Source organism: Mobula hypostoma, chromosome 7 (assembly GCF_963921235.1).
Source record: "Mobula hypostoma chromosome 7, sMobHyp1.1, whole genome shotgun sequence".
NCBI classification, from domain to species: domain Eukaryota; kingdom Metazoa; phylum Chordata; class Chondrichthyes; order Myliobatiformes; family Myliobatidae; genus Mobula; species Mobula hypostoma.
Genome location: NC_086103.1, coordinates 172,968,292 through 172,986,810, shown reverse-complemented (window position 1 = coordinate 172,986,810; position 18,519 = coordinate 172,968,292). Strand labels below are relative to the sequence as shown.

Below are 18,519 nucleotides of genomic sequence, written 5' to 3'. Positions count from 1 at the left end.
GTACAGGCAGTACCTGATGAAGTGGCCAGCGAGTATAGATTTCAGAAATGTCGCCAACATTTTAGTTGCAGGTTTGAAACAAGCTTTAAACTTACTGGGTTTTTGGGATTTTGTGATCAAAGGAAACCGTTGCTAAGACTTGAATTTTTAATGATGAAACTTGCGGACAAAAGCTTTCATAAGCTGACATGTCACTCCATCTTTCTTTATTCTGCAACTTCTTATTTCCTTCTGCAAAGTAATTTACAAATTAAGGTTCGGGACACAGTCTAATACACTTAGTCGGGTTTAATTTAACAAATCATTTATAATTTTACCTTGAGAGCACCAAAGTCTCTGATTCATGCATTTCAGTTATTATTCTGTTACATTACCTCGAGGAAACATTAATTCAATGATTTACTCGTTCTCCTTGCAGTATATTCTTTGCCATAATTTTGGATTTCATCATTTGTTAGAGTACAAATGCTTCCGAAGACTGCCTGCAGCCATGCTGAATACTAAATCCCTATGCAAGCAAGTGTTATGTGCCATTTCAGAGATTACTGTACTTGTCAATGTGTCCCTTTGATGTATTGGTACCAATTTGTTTGAGTATTGTTGAAATTCATTTCAATACTGGGGTGCTTTGGAGCCACACTCCAGTCAATGTCAGCTACTGCTGATGGAATACACAAGCAGAGTGCCGGGTGAATGCCTTAGAGATTCTAACAAAAACAGCAGGCTGACATAACACTCAAGCTCTCCTGATATCACCACGATCTATCGTTTTAGCAGCAGTGCAATATAACAGCAGAGAACTGTACAGCACAACACCAGGCCCTTCAGCCCACGATGTTGTGCTGACCCACATAAACAAACTCCACAATCATTCTTACCCTTCCCTCTTACACAGCCTATAATAATCTATTTTGCTTACATCCATGTGCCTATCTAAGAGTCTCTTAAATGTCCCTAATATGTCTGCCTCCAACAGCAACCTGCCAGTGCTTTCTAGGCACCCGCCACTCTCTGTAAGATAAACCGGCTTCTGACATCCCCGCTATACTTTTCACCATTCACTTTAAATAGTTTCCTGTTATTAGCCATTGCTGCTCTGGGAAAAGGGTATTTGTTGTCCTCTTTATGCTTTTTATAATACTGTGTACTTTTACTTTATACTTTATTGTCGCCAAACAATTGATACTAGAGCGTACAATCATCACAGCAATATTTGATTCTGCTCTTTGTGCTCCTTGGAGTACAAATGGATAGTAAATATTAAAATTTAAATTATAAATCATAAATAGAAAATAGAAAAGTGAAAGTAAGGTAGTGCAAAAAAACCGAGAGGCCGGTCCGGACATTTGGAGGGCACGGCCCAGATCCGTGTCAGGATCCGTTCAGCAGTCTTATCACAGTTGGAAAGAAGCTGTTCCCAAATCTGGCCGTACGAGTCTTCAAGCTCCTGAGCCCTCTCCTGGAGGGAAGAGGGACGAAAAGTGTGTTGGCTGGGTGGGTCGTATCTTTGATTATCCTGGCAGCACTGCTCCGACAGCGTGCAGTGTAAAGTGAGTCCAAGGGATAGAAGATTGGTTTGTGTGATGTGCTGGGCCGTGTTCACAGTCTTCTGCAGCTTCTTCTGGTCTTGGACAGGACAACTTCCATACCAGGTTGTGATGCACCCCAGAAGAATGCTTTCTACGGTACATCTATAAAAATTAGTGAGGGTTTTAGGGGACAGGCCAAATTTCCTTAGCTTCCCCAGGAAGTAAAGGCGCTGGTGGGCCTTCTTGGCAATGGACTATGCTTGGTTGGACCAAGTCAGGTCATTTGTGATATTGACCCTGAGGAACTTAAAGCTTTTGACCTGTTTCGCTTGCGCACCACCGATGTAAATGGGGTCGTGCGGTCCGCTATTCCTTCTGAAGTCAACAACCAATTCCTTCGTCTTGCTGACATTGAGGGATAGGTTATTGTCTTCGCACCATGCCACCAGGTTCTTAATTTCCTCTCTGTACTCAAACTCATTATTAACCCTAATCTTATACCTATCAATCAAGTTCGAAGTTCAATGTATGTATACATTATACAACCTTGACAGTTGTCTCCTAACAGGCAAATACAAAACAAAGAAACCCAAAAGAGCCCATAAAAAAGGTCAACTGCCCAAAATACAGAGAAATTTTAAAAAAGTCAAATTATGCAAACAGTAACCTCAAGCAAATAGCATTCTGAACTGAAGTTCACAAAGAGAGTCTGAAACCCAGAGTGCAGGACAGAGCCAAAACATTATGGAGCAGCAAGGTGAACCGGTCTTTCCCTCGAATCCCAACACTCGACCTTTTCAACCTAGCCCAATGCTTAAATCATTGTCCAAACACTAGGTTCAGTCACTTTGATATGCTCTGGGGCCTGGACCCTGACACGTTGATTTGGCCCCCATTTAAATCATTGTCCAAACATCGAGTTCAGTTGTTTTGATATGCTCTAGGGTCTCAATTTGCACTGTAGCCGACCTATCAAATACAGCCAGTTACTTAAATCAGTCGAACCTCAGGTCCTCCTCTCTCCTGGCTATGGGCCCACTGCCTCAACTCACCTCGGTTCTGCCACACCAAATCGCTTCCAAGTCCAAAAGCAAGTTACAGGCTATAGCTTATGATGATTGTTTGCCTCTAATTCTCCTTCAATCCAAAGAGAAAATCCCTAGCTCAGTCAATTTTTCCTTTTGAGAGACATGTGTCTAATCCAGGCAACACTCTGGTAAATCTCCTCTGCACCCTCTCCAAGGCAACCAAAACTGAGCACTATACTCAAAGTGTTGTCTAACCAGTGCTTTACAGAACTGCAACATTACATCATGGCTTTTGAACTCAGTACCGCAGTTGATGAAGGCCAACACACCATATGTCTTCTTAACCACCCTATCAACTTGTGTGACAGATTTAAGGAATCTGTGAACTTGGACACCAAGATCCTTCTGTTCCTTCAGAACAGTGGAGATGAGTGAGTGTTCAGCGCCATCTGCCAGCCTTTACTCACTGCTGCTGGAGGAGTGTGTCTGCATGTGATTCTCATTCTCTCATTCTCTCTCTCCCCCTCTCCCTCTCCCTCCCCCTCTCCCCTCCCCTTCCCTCTCCCCTCTCCCTCGGCCTCCCCTTTCCCTCTCCCCTCTCCCTCCCACTCCCCCTTTCCCTCTCCCACTCCCCCTTTCCCTCTCCCCTCTCCCTTTCCCTCTCCCCTCTCCCTTCCCCTCCCACCCCCTCCCCTTTCCCCTCTCCCTCTCCCCCTCTCCCCTCTCCCCCTCTCCCCTCCCCCCTCCCTCTCCCCTCCCCCCTCCCCTCCCTCTCTCCCTCCCTCTCTCCCCCCTCTCTCTCCTCTCCCTCTCCCTCTCTCCCCCACCCTCTCTCTCCCCCTCCCCTCCCCACCCCCTCCCCCCTCTCTCTCTCTCTCCCTCTCCCTCTCTCCCCCTCCCCTCCCTCTCCTTCCCCCTCCCCTTCCCCTCCCCCTTCCCCTCCCTCTCCCCCTCCTTCTCTCCCCACTCTCTCCCCCCTCCCTCTCCATCTCTCCCCTCCCTCTCCCTCTCTCCCTCTCCCCCTCCCTCTCCTCCTCCCTTTCCCCCTCCCCTTCCCCTCCCCCTCCCCTCCCTCTCCCTCTCTCCCCCTCCCCTCCCTCTCTCCCTCTCTCCCTCGCTCCCCCTCCCTCTCCCTCTCCCTTCTCCCTCTCTCCCCTCCCCCTCTCTCCCTCTCTCCCTCTCTCCCTCTCTCCCCATCCCCTCCCTCTCCCTCTCCCTCTCCCCTCCCCTCCCCTCCCCCTCCCCCTCCCCCCTCCCCCTCCCCCTCCTTCTCCCTCTCTCCCCCTCTTCCTCTCCCTCTCCCTCCCTCCCTCTCTCCCCCTCTCCCTCTCCCTTTCTCCCTCTCTCCCTCTCCCCACTCTCAAGGGTAGGTCCTTGCACTCAAGTGATCTCTCTCTTCCTTGATGCTGTCAGAGGATGGTGCCGGAGCAAGGTTTCATCAGCATGTTATGTCTTCTATTTATTTACTGAATCGGAAGAAATTTGGTTTTCAAATCAGAAACAACGAAGTGAGCTATTCCTTAACACACCTTTGAAATTATGTGTTCCTTCATCAGTAAAGCCAAAGCAATTGATTCATATAGTAGCAACGCACTCAAAATGCTGGAGGAATTCAGAAGGCCCAGGCAGCATCTATGGCAAAGAGTACAATCGACGTTTCGGGCCGAAACCCTTCATCAAGACACTGATGAAGGGTCTCAGCCCAAAACACTGACAGTACTCTTACCCATAGATGCTGCCTGGCCTGCTGAGTTCCTCCAGCATTTTGTATGTATTGCTTGGATTTCCAGCATCTGCAGATTTTCTTTTGTTTGTGATTGAATTCAAATAGTAGAACTATTTTCAAAAGTTAAAAACATAAACTTTGGCCCGGATAAGTGCAGAACATTAAACATAAACTAGTGGAATACAAAGCAAAGCAGCAGGATACAAGACAACCAATGGATGAATATGAAACTTCTAAAGTATCTGGGATATCGACAAGCAAAAAGAATGCACTAAAGGAAAAACTTCTGATAGAATTTACTTCAAGAATTTACTTTAATGCAATGGTGGTATTTACTTCAAGGGGAATAGAATATAAAAGCAAGGCAATAATGGTGAGCCATTATAAGGCACTAGTCAGGCCATACTTGGAGTATTGTCAACAGTTTTGGGCCCCATAACTCAGAAAGGATGTGCTGTCATTGAAGAGAGTCTAGAGGAGGTTTGCAAGGATGATTCCGGGAATGAAGGGTTTAACATATGAGGAGCATTTGGTAGCTTTGGGCGTATACTCACTGGAATTTAGAAGAATGCAGGGAGATCTCATTGAAACCTACCGAATATCGAAAGGACTGGATAATGTGGGTGTGGAGAGGACGTTTCGGATGGTGGGGGCATCCAGAACTAGAGGGTACAGCCTCAAAATTGAGGGTCAATCCTTTAGAACAAAGGTAAGGAGGAATTTTTTTTTTAGCCAGAGAGTAGTGAATCTGTGGAATGCTCTGCCACAGCTGCTTTTGAGGCAAGGTCCGTGAGTATATTTCAGGTGGAAGTTGATCGTTTCCTGATTGGTCAGGGCATCAAAAGATATGCTGAGAAGGCAAGAGCATAGAGTTGGCTGGGATCCGGGATCAGCCATGCTGGAATGGCAGAGCAGACTCGATGGGCTGAATGGTCTAATTCTGCTCCTATATCTTATGGTATTATGGTCTAAGGCTTAAGGAAATCTGCCAAACAGAGCTCAATAGTAAAAATGTAACAAAGGCATTAAACACTTTCACTATACCTATATTAACATATTCTTTTGCATAATATCTTGTTCCAAAACCGATCTGGAAAATTTACAAAGAAAAATACTGTATACATTACTAAACTTAAGTGAGAGCACAATCCCAAAAACTTAAGATATTATCACTGTTGAAGAAAAGGATAATCAGTGGAAGAGCACAACCCTTCATGGAAGATATTCCCACAATCCGAACAGACCTGATGTTGACAAGGAAGCATTGAACACCTGGCTCAGAGTTGGAGACCACTTCGCAGAAATAGAAGAGTTCCTTGTGGCAATACGGGACCAGGTGGTTAAAACAAAAATTTCTTAAAAATACATAATAAAGGACCAAGATGATAAATGTGCAAAATGCTAAGAGAAACCAGAAACAATCCTGTAGCAGTTTAACTCAATCTAATTACTTACACAGGCACAATCAGGTGGCAAACATTGTTCATCAAAATCTTGCTTTAAAATACAAACACATTAAAGAAATCATACCTGACTATAAATACAAGACTGATCTAGGTTTAGAGTCAGAATATCGCAAATTATATGATGACAGATCTGTTATTACAGACAGAACAATCCATAATAACTGTCTGGACATAATAATACAGGATAAACAAGCAAAAACAACTTACTTAATAGATATAGCCATTTCAAACACACACAGCATACAGGAATCAAGAAGTAATAAACGTCAGAAATATGCTGAATTAAAAGAGGAAATTGAAGGACTTTGGAACATGTCCCGATAGTAATATCTATAACTAGCAGCATCCCGAAGTCACTACACAATAGCATTAAACAATTAGGGTACACAGCAATATCTGTGAAAATCTTCAGAAAGCCACAGTACTAAACTCCACTAAAATAGTCAGAAATTTCATAGCAATTGAGAAATGAGCATGCTTGGCTAGGCCCACACCTCAGACTTTACCAGGATGAGCTGAGAAAAAATGTGTTTTTATAAATAATAATAAATAGTAATAAATAAATAATACTGAGAACATGAATTGTAGAATCCTTGAAAGTGAGTTCATAGGTTGCAGAATCAGTTCAATGTTGAGATGAGTGAAGTTATCCATTCTGAATAAGCTCTTTTTGGGCTTCCAGCCAGGTTCAGGTATTGATTATAACGGATGTTTCAATGAAAAACTCTGCACCTTCATCGGGGTGATGCCTGGACATGTCTAGTCCAGTGGTATTCCTCTGATTGGTTAGTCCACATTCAATCAGGTTTCTGCTCTCCCATATTTTTTACAATCAAATTCCAGTTTTTACTTAGAGCAAGACCTTCATTTTTGTTAAAATTCTTTTCCCCTAGTTTTATTTCAATGGCTCCCTTTACCAGGTGTCCCAAAAGCCGTTGGCATGGCACAGTAGTTTTGTGTCATCAAAGTCAAACCTGTGGGTTCTGCTACCACCGATTTCTCCGGGTAACCCAGATGGATACATTTCCTGTGCTCCTTGATGCAGGTTTCCACCATGCATCCCATCTGGCTGACAGTAATAACTGTTCCTGTGCCTGATAACGTGGGATTAAAGCTCCTGTCCCTCCTTCCTGATGGCAGCAGCGAGAAGAGAGCATGCCAGAGGTGGTGTTGGAACTTGATGAAGGAAATTGTTTTCTACAGGAAGAATACATTCATCTGCAAACACCCTCTGCCTTCTGTGGGGAAACCAATTCCGAATCCACATTTCCATGATCCCTTGTCAAATGCCTTACTAAAATCTACATTCATCCATATCTACTACTCTACCTTCATCAATATGTTTATGATTTTAACAAATCATAGAGGTGTACAAGATACTGATAGAGGCATACAAGGAAATGAGAGGCATTGATCGTGTGAATAGTCGGAGGGTTTCCCCCAGGGCTGAAATAGCTAGCACGAGAGGGCATAGTTTTAAGGTGCTTGGAAGTAGGTACAGAGGAGATATCAGGGGTGAGTTTTTTATGCAGAAAGTGGTGCGTGGAATGGGCCGCCGGTGGTGGTGGTGGAGGTGGAAACGATAGGGTCTTTTAAGAGACTCCCCAATGGCTACATGGAGCTTAGAAAAATAGAAGGCTGTGGGTAAAGCCTAGGTAGTTCTAAGGTAGGGACATGTTCAGCACAGCTTTGTGGGCCGAAGGGCCTGTATTGTGCTGTCGGTTTTCTATGTTTCTAGGTTTCCATGTTGGTATAGACAGGATATTTGATGGTTTTGATTGTGAGTGTGTTCAGTTGTATGTGTAGATCAGAGGAACTGACACTGATCTCCTTGGGTTAGGTAAAATTCAACAGAGAGCGAAACAGTTTCCACTGCAAAAGAATTGGTATTAAGACCATAAGGCCAAAAGACAGAGGTGCAGAATTAGGCCATTTGGCCCATCGAGTCTGCTCTGACATTTCATCATGGCTGATCCATTTTATCTTCTCAGGCCCAATTTCCTGCTTTCTCCCTGTATCCCTTCATGCCCTGACCAATCAAGAAGCTATCAACCTCTACCTAAAATATACATAAAGCCTTGGCCTCCACAGCTGCCTGTATCAATGAATTCCACAGATTCACCACTTTATGGCTAAAGAAATTCCTCCTCATCTCCATTCTGAAAGGGCACCCCTCTAGTCTGAGGCTGTGCCTCTGGTCTTAGTCTTCACCGGCATAGAAAGCATCCTCCTCACATCCACTGAAAATTTGATAGGTTTCAATTAGGTCACTTCTCATTCTTCTGACTTCCAGTGAATATAGGCCCACAGGCATCAAAAATTCTTCATGTGGCAAGCCGTTCAATCCTGGAATCATTTTTATGAGCCTCCTTTGAACCCTCTCCAGTACTAGCACATCCTTTCTGAGATAAGGGGCCCAAAACTGATCACAATACTCCAAGTGAGGCTTCTATAAACCCTCAACATTACATCCTTGCTTTTATATTCTAGTCCTCTTGAGATGAATACTAACATCACATTTGCCTTCCTCACCACTGACTCAACCTGCAAATTAACCTTTAGGGAATCCTGTACAAGGACTCTAAAGACTCTTTGTGCCTCAGATTTTTGAATTTTCTCTCCATTTAGAAAATAGTCTAATCTTTTATTTCTTCTCCCAAAGTGCACTTCCTGACATTGTATTCCATCTGCCATATCTTCTCCCAATCTCCTAATCTGTTTAAGTCCTTCTGTTACTTCTCTACTTCCTCAAAACTACCTGCCCCTCCACCTATCTTTGTATTGTCTGCAAACTTTGCAGCAAAGTCATCAATTCTGTCAACTAAGTAGTTGACATATAACGTAAAAAGATGTGGTCCCAGCACAGACACCCATGGAACACCACTAGTTACTGGCAGTTATTCCCACTCTTTGCCGATCAGCCAATGCTCTATCCATGCTAGTATCTTCCCTGTAATACTATGGGCTCTTGTTAAATAGCTTCATATGTAGCACTTTGTCAAGGGCTGTTTGAAAATCCAAGTACACAACATCCACCAGTTCTCCTTTGTATATCCTGCTTGTTACTTCTTCAATGAAATCCAACAGATATGTCAGACAAGATTTTCCCTTGAGGAAACTAGGCTGATTACGGCCTACACACACAAAATGCTGGAGGATGTTGCTTGGATTTCCAGCATCTGCAGAATTTCTCTTGTTTGTGATCTGATTATGGCCTATTTTATCATTTGCCTCCAAGTACCCAGAAACCACATCGTTAACAATTGACTCCAACATCTTCCCAACCACTGAGGACAGACTACTTGGCTTATAATTTTCTTTCTTCTGCCTCTCACCCTTGTTGAAGAATGGAGTGACATTTGCAATTTTCCAGTCCTCCGGAACCGCTCCAGAATGTAGTGACTCTTAAAGGATCATTGCTCAGTTCTTCAGAATAACTTCAGCAACCTCTTTCAGAACCTTGGGGTGTACACCATCTGGTCCAAGCGACGTATCTACCTTCAGACTTTTCTTTTTCAATATTTTTATTGATTTTGATTTCCATATATAGAAGAATACAGAGTTCAAGTGAATACATATTATAAAACAAAAAACAAAATATAATAATACCAGATACAGTACATTAAATCATATTAACAAACTCCTTACTCTATATTCATATGGAATAGATTAGTTCCTATATTAGAATATAAACAATTGGATGTAGATCCTTTTTTTCTTAATAAAATTGTTTATATTCTACCTCACACTTTTCAGTTTCCCTTGAACCTTTTTCCTAGTAATGACAACTTCAATCTGAGGATATAATTTAAAGTCACAGGCAAACAAATACAAGGGGAAGTTAAAGGGTTTACGTTCTACTTCATGAACCGTTAACATCTGAGGATATAGTATGCAATGATGATGGTCACCTCTCCCAATGGGATACAATAGATCCCGTGTAACAATAATAAAGAAGAGGAAAGCAATTCTCCTTTATGCTAATTGTCAAACCACAAACCATTTAATAAAATGTCTTACCTTCATGTGCATCTCATTTGTATTTGTTTTTCAACTGGTCACCTGCTAATAATACCCACAAAGTATGTTAGGATCTTTGTTTGTAAAAGGTTGGCTCCTGTAGAGCATAGCCACCACCATTGAGGTGATGGGCCAAATGGCCTTCTGTGTTGTAGCCATTGGTATAAATGTGATATTTTTCTCTTATGGCTCAGAGGAAATTCCTGTTTATGATCATCAAACAAAATTGTGTAACTGTTTTTGCCACTACCAGAGGCAAATAACTCTTGCCAAAACCATGATTTTAATATAAATTAGCCAATTTTAACCCAGATATTTCATGCATAAATAAACACAGGAATTGATTGATACATCTTGAGGCATTTTGACAGGCTGAACATGGAGAGGATGTTTTCTTTCGTGAAGGGATTTAAAATGTGGTGCTACTATTCAAAAGTAATGGATTGTCCATTTAATATCAATCAGCTGCAATCTTATTGAATGGCAGAGCAAGACTGAGGATAGGGTGGCTTACTCCTACTGATTCATATGTTCATATGCAAAACAGAATCATTATCATTAATCAAAAGGAAATATTAAGTGAATGCTGGAAATCTGTAAATTAAAATGCCAGTAGTACTGCTTGTCTGAAAATAATTAATTGATTTTAAGGTGGAAATCTCATTCATTATAGCCAAGTAACAGAATTCATATATTATGTTTAATAGTCTGAGGCAAGATGTTAGTCAGACTGCATTTTTTAACAGTATTTTGAGCAGCTTTGGTGTACTGGCATTGGAGAAGGTCCAGAGAAGGTTCATGCAAATAATCCCGGGAATGAAAGAGATAGCATATGAGGTTGTAGATCTGCGCTAATGGGGGTTTAGAGAATGAAGAGGGATCTTACTGAAATAAATCAGCCCTGATTGAATGATGGAGTAGACTCGATGAGCTGAATGACCTAATTCCACTTCTATGTCTTATGGCCTTATTGACTGTGGTACTTGTTCTATTAGCACGCACTGGAATATTTTGATGGCAAGAGAACACTTGCTTTCGGAGCTAAGGAGTCATTGAGAGTGCTAATACACAACCTTAAGCTGATTTAATCCACCAGCTGGCACTTAAACAGAAGCACCAAATTCTGGATTCTTTCACAAGAATCTTCTCTTTATCCAGCTAAGATGACTTGAGATGTTTCAATCAAGTCCCCTCTCATCTTTCTAGTGGATACAAAACCTTTCCTCACTAGTGATCACTTAACATGCTCACCCATAGCATGTTGGTATCACTGCTGGAGCTCAGTATTTGTTTCCGATTAATTTGAATTCATATTTATTTAGTTATCTCGTACTTTGAAACATTACAGGGAAGTGTGTCAGAAAGGCTGCTTCAGAAAGGTTCTAAAAATGAAACAGGAGATTATAGGCTGGGGAACATAGAAACATAGAAAATAGGTGCAGGAGTAGGCCATTTGGCCCTTCGAGCCTGCACCGCCATTTATTATGATCATGGCTGATCATCCAACTCAGAACCCTGCCCCAGCCTTCCCTCCATATCCCCTGATCCCCGTAGCCACAAGGGCCATATCTAACTCCCTCTTAAATATAGCCAATGAACTGGCCTCAACTGTTTCCTGTGGCAGAGAATTCCACAGATTCACCACTCTCTGTGTGAAGAAGTTTTTCCTAATCTCGGTCCTAAAAGGCTTCCCCTTTATCCTCAAACTGTGACCCCTCATTCTGGAACCTGACATCAGTGGTGGGAAAGTTATTTGAAGGTATTCTAAGGGACCAGATATATGGGTATTTGGAAAGAAATGGACTGATTAGGGATAGTCAGCATGGTTTCATGCATGGTAGGTCATGTCAAACCAATCCTATGAAGTTTTTTGAGGAAGTTATCAGGAAAGTTGATGAAGGCAGTTTATGGACTTTCGTAAAGCACTTGATAAGGTTTAGCATGGAAGGTTGGTCAAGAAAGATTAGACGCTTGACATTCAAGATGAGGTAGTAAATTGGATTTGGCATTGGCTTTATGAGAGAAAAACCAGAAAAGAGGGTTGCCTCTTTGACTGGCAGCCTGTGACTAGTAGAGTATTGCAAGGATTGGTGCTGGGTCCGTTGTCGTTTGTCACCCATATCAATGATCGGGGCAATAATGTGGTTAACTGGATCAACAAATTTGCAGATGACACCAAGATTTGGGATGTAGTGGACAGCGAGGAAGTCTATCAGAGCTTGCAGTGGGATCTGTACTCGCTGGAGAAATGGGTTGAAAGATGCCAGATGGAACTTAATGCAGACAAGTGTGGGGTGTTGCACTTCAGTAAGACCAACTAGGGTAGGTCTTACACAGTGAATGGTAGGGCACTGAAGAGTGCGGTAGAACAAAGGGATCTGAGAGTACAGGTCTATAATTCATTGAAAGTGGAGGCACAGGTAGACAGGGTCCTAAAGAAAGTTTTTGACACCTACTCCTTAATAAATCAATATATTGAGTACAGGGGATGAGATGTTATGTTGAAGTAGTATAAGACATTGATGAGGCCTAATTTGAAGCATTGTGTGCAGTTTAGGTCACCTACCCAGGAGAAAAATATAAATAAGGTTGAAAGAGTACAGAAAAAATTTACAAGGATGTTACCAGGACTGGAGAACCTGAGTTATAAGGAAAGACTGAGTAGCTTAGGACTTTGGAATATATAAGATTGAGGGGAGATTTGGCAGAGGTGTACAAAATTATGAGAAGTATGGATAGATACAAGCAGACTTTTTCTACTAAGGTTAGGTGGGGCTACAACCAGATGTCATGGGTAAAGGATGAAAGGTGAAAAGCTTAAGGGGAATATGAGGGAAATCTTCTTCACACATCATGGCCTGGTACGGGAACTGTACTTCCCTCAATGGCAGGACTCTGTAGAGAGTGGTACAGACAGCCCAGTGCATCTGTAGATGTGAACTTCCCACTATTCAGGGCATTTACAAGGAAAGATGTATAAAAAGGGCCCAAATGATCACTGGGGACTTGAGTCACCCCAACCACAAACTGTTCCAGCTGCTACCATCCGGGAAACGGCACCGCAGCAGAAACGCCCGGACCAACGGGCTCTGGGACAGATTCTTCCACCAGGCCATCAGACTGCTTAATTCACGCTGACACAACTGTATTTCTATGTTATATTGACTATAAATATTATGTTGTACATAATATTTATTATAAATTACTATAAATTGCACATTACACATTTAGACGGAGATGTCACGTAAAGATTTTTACTCCTCATGTATATGAAGGATGTAAGTAATAAAGTCAATTCAATTTAATTCAATTCAATGAGAGTGTGTAACGGGCTGCCAGCACAAGTGTGCATGTGGGCTTGATTTCAACATTTAAGAGAACTTTGTATGGGTACATGGATGGTAGTGGTATGAAGGGCTATGTTCCTGGTGCAGGTCGATGGGAGTAGGCAGTTTAAATGTTTAGGTGTGGACTAGATGGGCCACAGGGACTGCTTCTGTGCTATGCTTTTCTATCACTCTATGACCTTAACTAACACAACCTAACTGGGAGATTCTTGTACCATTGAGGTCCTTGCGTTGAAGGTACTTCTATGTTCAGTTGAGTAAGGATCCTCACAGTTTTGGACCAGCAGCAATACAGGATTGCCAGAGTATTTCCAAGGGAGGATGGCAGGTCACATTGTGCTTCTAAACACAACAGATTCTGCAGATGCTGGTAATCCAGTGTAACTGACACAAAAGTGCAGGAAGGACGAGACTGCGCAGGTGCGCGACGTAGACAGGACAGCGCGGAGATTTTAAAAAGGAAGGGTACTTCCAATGGCTGTCTTTTGGATCGGGACAAAAAGAGCGGCATGGGAGCTGAGTTCTGAAGGAAGGCAGTTTTTTTAAAAACTTCTTCGAGTGCAAGAGGGACGAGACTGCGCAGGTGATGCACCATCAATAACGCCAAAAGACTGGAAGTAGAGTAAATACTGAAAGGCTTTTATTAGCAGTAAAATGTGACCTCCAGCATGCTGAGTGTCTGCCCCTGGACTGAGCGGAGGAGCAATGGCCCAATCGCCTTTATTCAGGGGTCTGTGGGAGGAGCCACAGGGGCAGTCAGCGGAGGGGTGTGTCCAGACAGGTAATCCAGTTACAACCTATATATATGGTTTACCACAGCAGGCGCGTGACGTAGACAGGACAGCGCAGAGAGTTTAAAAAGAAGACCACCCTATACAGCGGGCAGCGGAATGGGTGGTAGCAAAGTGTAGGGCTTTGGCTTCAACGGGAAGAGGCGAGAACGAGGCACCAACTCTTTTTTTTCCCCTTAGCGAATCAGCCCAGACAGACAGGAACAGCAAGGCTCACACAGCCAACGGTTTTAAAAAATTCGTCTGTTTGGCGAGGTAAGTGGGTGAATAAACTTATTTTTCCTGTTTCATTCCTGTAGAATTAGATAGCATGCCTGCAGGGTTAGTGCTTTGTTCAGGGTGTCAGATGTGGGAATCCTGGGAGACCTCCAGCCTCCCAGATGGCCACATCTGTGCCAGGTGCACCGAGATGCCGCTCCTCAGAGACCGTGTTAGGGATCTGGAGTGGCAGCTTGATGACCTACTGCTTATTAGGGAAAGTGAAGAGGTGATAGACAGGAGCAACAGGGAGGGAGTCATCCCTCGGCTGCAGGGGTCAGAAAACTGGGTGACTGTCAGGAGAGGGAAGGAAAATGCCCGGATAGTGGAGAGCACCCCTGTGGCTGTCCCCCTCAGCAACAAGTATCTTGTTCTGGATGCTGTTGAGGGGGATGACCTGACAGGGGGTGCCCACAGTGACCGGGTCTCTGGCACTGAGCCTGGCACTGTGGTGCAGGAGGGAAGGAGGGAGAAGAGGAATGCGATCGTCATAGGGGATTCCATAGTCAGGAGAACAAACAGGAGATTCTGTGAGCCTGATAGAAATACCCGCATGGTGTGTTGCCTTCCAGGTGCCAGGATACGGGATCTCTCAGATCGGATCCAAAATATTCTGAAGGGAAAGGGCGAGCAGCCAGATGTCTTGTAACATGTTGGTACCAATGACATAGATAGGAGAAGGGAGGAGGTCCTGAAGATAGATTTCCAGGAGTTAGGAAGGAAGCTGAGAAGCAGGACCTCCAGGGTAGTAATCTCGGGATTGCTACCTGTGCCACGTGCTAGCGAGGGCAAGAGTAGTAGGATCAGGCAGATGAATGCATGGCTGAGAGACTGGTGCAGGGGGCAGGGCTTCAGATTCTTGGATCATTGGGATCTCTTCTGGGGGAAGTATGACCTGTTCAAAATGGACGGGTTACACCTGAACTCAAAGGAGACTAATATCCTGGCGGGAAGGTTTAATAGAACTGTTGGGGAGGGTTTAAACTAATTTGGCAGGGGGATGGGAACCAGAATGATAGAACAGTGGAAGGGGAAAACAGAAATAAATCTAAGATAATGAGCAGTAAAGATGTCAGGAAAGACAGGCAGGTGATGGGGCAAATTTGTAGCCATTGGGATGAGTTGCAGTGCAATCAAAACAAAAATTACCAGGTACTGGTCTTAAGGTGTTATACTTAAATGCACGCAGCATAAGGAATAAGGGAAGATGATCTTGTCATACAGCTACAGATTGGCAGGTATAATATTGAGGCCATCACTGAGACGTGGCTAAAGGATGTATGTCTCTGGGAGCTGAACGTCCAAGGATACACGGTGTATCGGAAGGATAGGAAGGTAGGTAGAGGGGGTGGCGTGGCTTTATTGGTAAGAAATGATATCAAATCATTAGAAAGAGGTGACATGGGATCAGAAGGTGCAGAATCTTTATGGGTTGAGCTAAGAAATCGCAGGGGTAAAAGGACCCTGATGGCAGTTATATACAGGCCTCCAAACAGCTGCAGTGATGTGGACTACAAATTACAACAGGAAATAGAAAAGGCTTGTCAGAAGGGCAGTGTTATGATAATTGTGGAGGATTTTAACATGTGAGTGGATTGGGAAAATCAGGTTGGCACTGGATCTCAAGAGAGAGAATTTGTAGAATGTCTGCGAGATGGCTTTTTAGAACAGCTTGTTGTTGAGCCCACTAGGGGATCGGCTGTACTGAATTGGGTATTGTGTAATGAACCGGAGGTGATTAGAGAGATTGAGGTGAAGGAACCCTTAGGAGGAAGTGATCATAACATAATTGAGTTCACTGTGAAATTTGAAATAGAGAAGCCAAAATCTGATGTGTCGATATTTCAGTGGAGTAAAGGAAATTGCAGTGGCATGAGAGAGGAACTGGCCAAAGTTGACTGGAAAGGGACACTAGTGGGAAGGACAGCGGAGCAGCAGTGGCTGGAGTTTATGCGAAATGTGAGGAAGGTGCAAGACAGATATATTCCAAAAAAGAAGAAATTTTCGAATGGAAAAAGGATGCAACCGTGGCTGACAAGAGAAGTCAAAGCCAAAGTTAAAGCAAAGGAGAGGGCATACAAGGAAGCAAAAATTAGTGGGAAGACAGAGGATTGGGAAGTTTTTAAAAGCTTACAAAAGGAAACTAAGAAAGTCATTAAGAGGAAAAAGATGAACTATGAAAGGAAACTAGAAAATAATATCAAAGAGGATACTAAAAGCTTTTTCAAGTATATAAAGAGTAAAAGTCAGGTGAGGGTAGATATAGGACCGATAGAAAATGATGCTGGGGAAATTGTAATGGAGATAAAGAGATGGCAGAGGAACTGAACGAGTATTTTGTATCAGTCTTCACTGAGGAAGACATCAGCAGTATACCGGACACTCAAGGGTGGCAGGGAAGAGAAGTGTGCGCAGTCACAATTACGACAGAGAAAGTACTTAGGAAGCTGAATAGTCTGAGGGTAGATAAATCTCCCGGACCAGATGGAATGCACTCTCGTGTTCTGAAGGAAGTAACTGTGGAGATTGCAGAGGCATTAACAATGATCTTTCAAAAGTCAATAGATTCTGGCATGGTTCCGGAGGACTGGAAGATTGCAATTTTTGCAAGTTTTGCTCTGCTATTTAAGAAGGGGGCAAGGAAGCAAGAAGGAAATTATAGACCTGTTAGCTTGACATCGGTGGTTGGGAAGTTGTTGGAGTCGATTGTCAAGGATGAGGTTACCGAGTACCTGGAGGCATATGACAAGATAGGCAGAACTCAGCATGGATTCCTTAAAGGAAAATACTGCCTGACAAACCTATTACAATTTTTTGAGGAAAATACAAGTAGGCTAGACAAGGGAGATGCAGTGGATGTTGTATATTTGGATTTTCAGAAGGCCTTTGACAAGGTGCCACACATGAGGCTGCTTAACAAGATAAGAACCCATGGAATTATGGGAAATTTACATACGTGGATAGGCCATTAGCTGATTGGTAGGAAACAGAGAGTGGGAATAAAGGGATCCTATTCTGGTTGGCTGCCGGTTACCAGTGGTGTTCCACAGGGGTCCGTGTTGGGGACACTTCTTTTTATGTTGTACATCAATGATTTGGATTATGGAGTAGATGGCTTTGTGGCTAAGTTTGCTGATGATACAAAGATAGGCGGAGGGGCCGGCAGTGCTAAGGAAACAGACAGTCTGCAGAGAGACTTGGATAGACTGGAAGAATAGGCAAAGAAGTGGCAAATGAAATACAATGTTGGAAAGTGTATGGTTATGCACTTTGGCAGAAGAAATAAACAGGCAGACTATTATTTAAATGAGGAGAGAATTCAAAGTTCTGAGATGCAAGGCTATAAAAACGTCACACATACATCGTACTATGCATTGCGTTTACATGTATATCGGTTTGCGATCACATTGATACGCATGTTCTACATGCACATGACATATTATGTGTACTCATTATAATAAAGTAATCATATTTTCAGGAGTATTTGTGATAGTAAAATGCTTCACCAATGTTGCAACACCCACGATACTCTCTGTTATATTTGTGGCAAGTATACGCTTAAATCTCAAAGACGGTGCATATCTTCTCTTATGAGCTCATGAGCTCTACTCTGGGTGTAAAATTGGCGACCAAGACAAAGCCTGGGCTCCTCACATTTGTTGCGCAACTTGCGCTGTTGGTCTTAGAGCTTGGCTCCGAGGTGCTCAGAGGGCAATACCGTTCGCTATCCTGATGACATGGCAAGAGCAGAAGGATCGTGTCAATAGAGTAGATGTGGAGAGGGTGTTTCCTAAAGTGGGAGAGATAGTAAATCAGCCATGATGAAATGTTGGAGCAGACTCGATGGGCTCCATGGCCTAGCTCAGCTTCTATATGTTATGGTCTCATTGTCTTAAATGACTATAAGACACTAATTACCAAAATGGAAATATAGATGCAAGTTGTTGTTTTCATCCCAAGCTCCTGCTGGCTTTCGCTATTGAACCATCTCTTTGCATCAAAGGGTTTATTCAAATATTGGAAGATAATTCAAACTTTTGCCCCTCTATCCAAACACTGGAAGGTATCTGCTTAACTATAACTTTAATGACAGTACCTCTTGTCTGTCAGTGATGTATTTTTAATATTTGCTACTGAGACTCGTTAGCAGTAAGATGATAGAGTTATAGAGTAATACAGCATATAACAGGCCCTTTGGTCTAACGAGTCCATTGCGGACCACATTTTCCATTTAGCTCATCCCATTTCCTGCATTCAAGCTATATTCCCCCATGTATCTAACCAATGAGGCGCAAGGTTGGTTGGGGTCAACCATGTAAGTTGCACCTCAGCTATCTATGTGGCAGGCAAGCCA

At 43.1% G+C, this 18,519-nt stretch overlaps 1 protein-coding gene across 1 annotated transcript in view; it reads left to right on the top strand.

Moving 5' to 3' along the window:
* The window catches only part of LOC134349761 (dehydrogenase/reductase SDR family member on chromosome X-like), a 366,143-nt gene that overhangs the window by 209,579 nt on the left and 138,045 nt on the right, over positions 1–18,519 (top strand). The gene's annotated exons all lie outside the window — the stretch shown is intronic.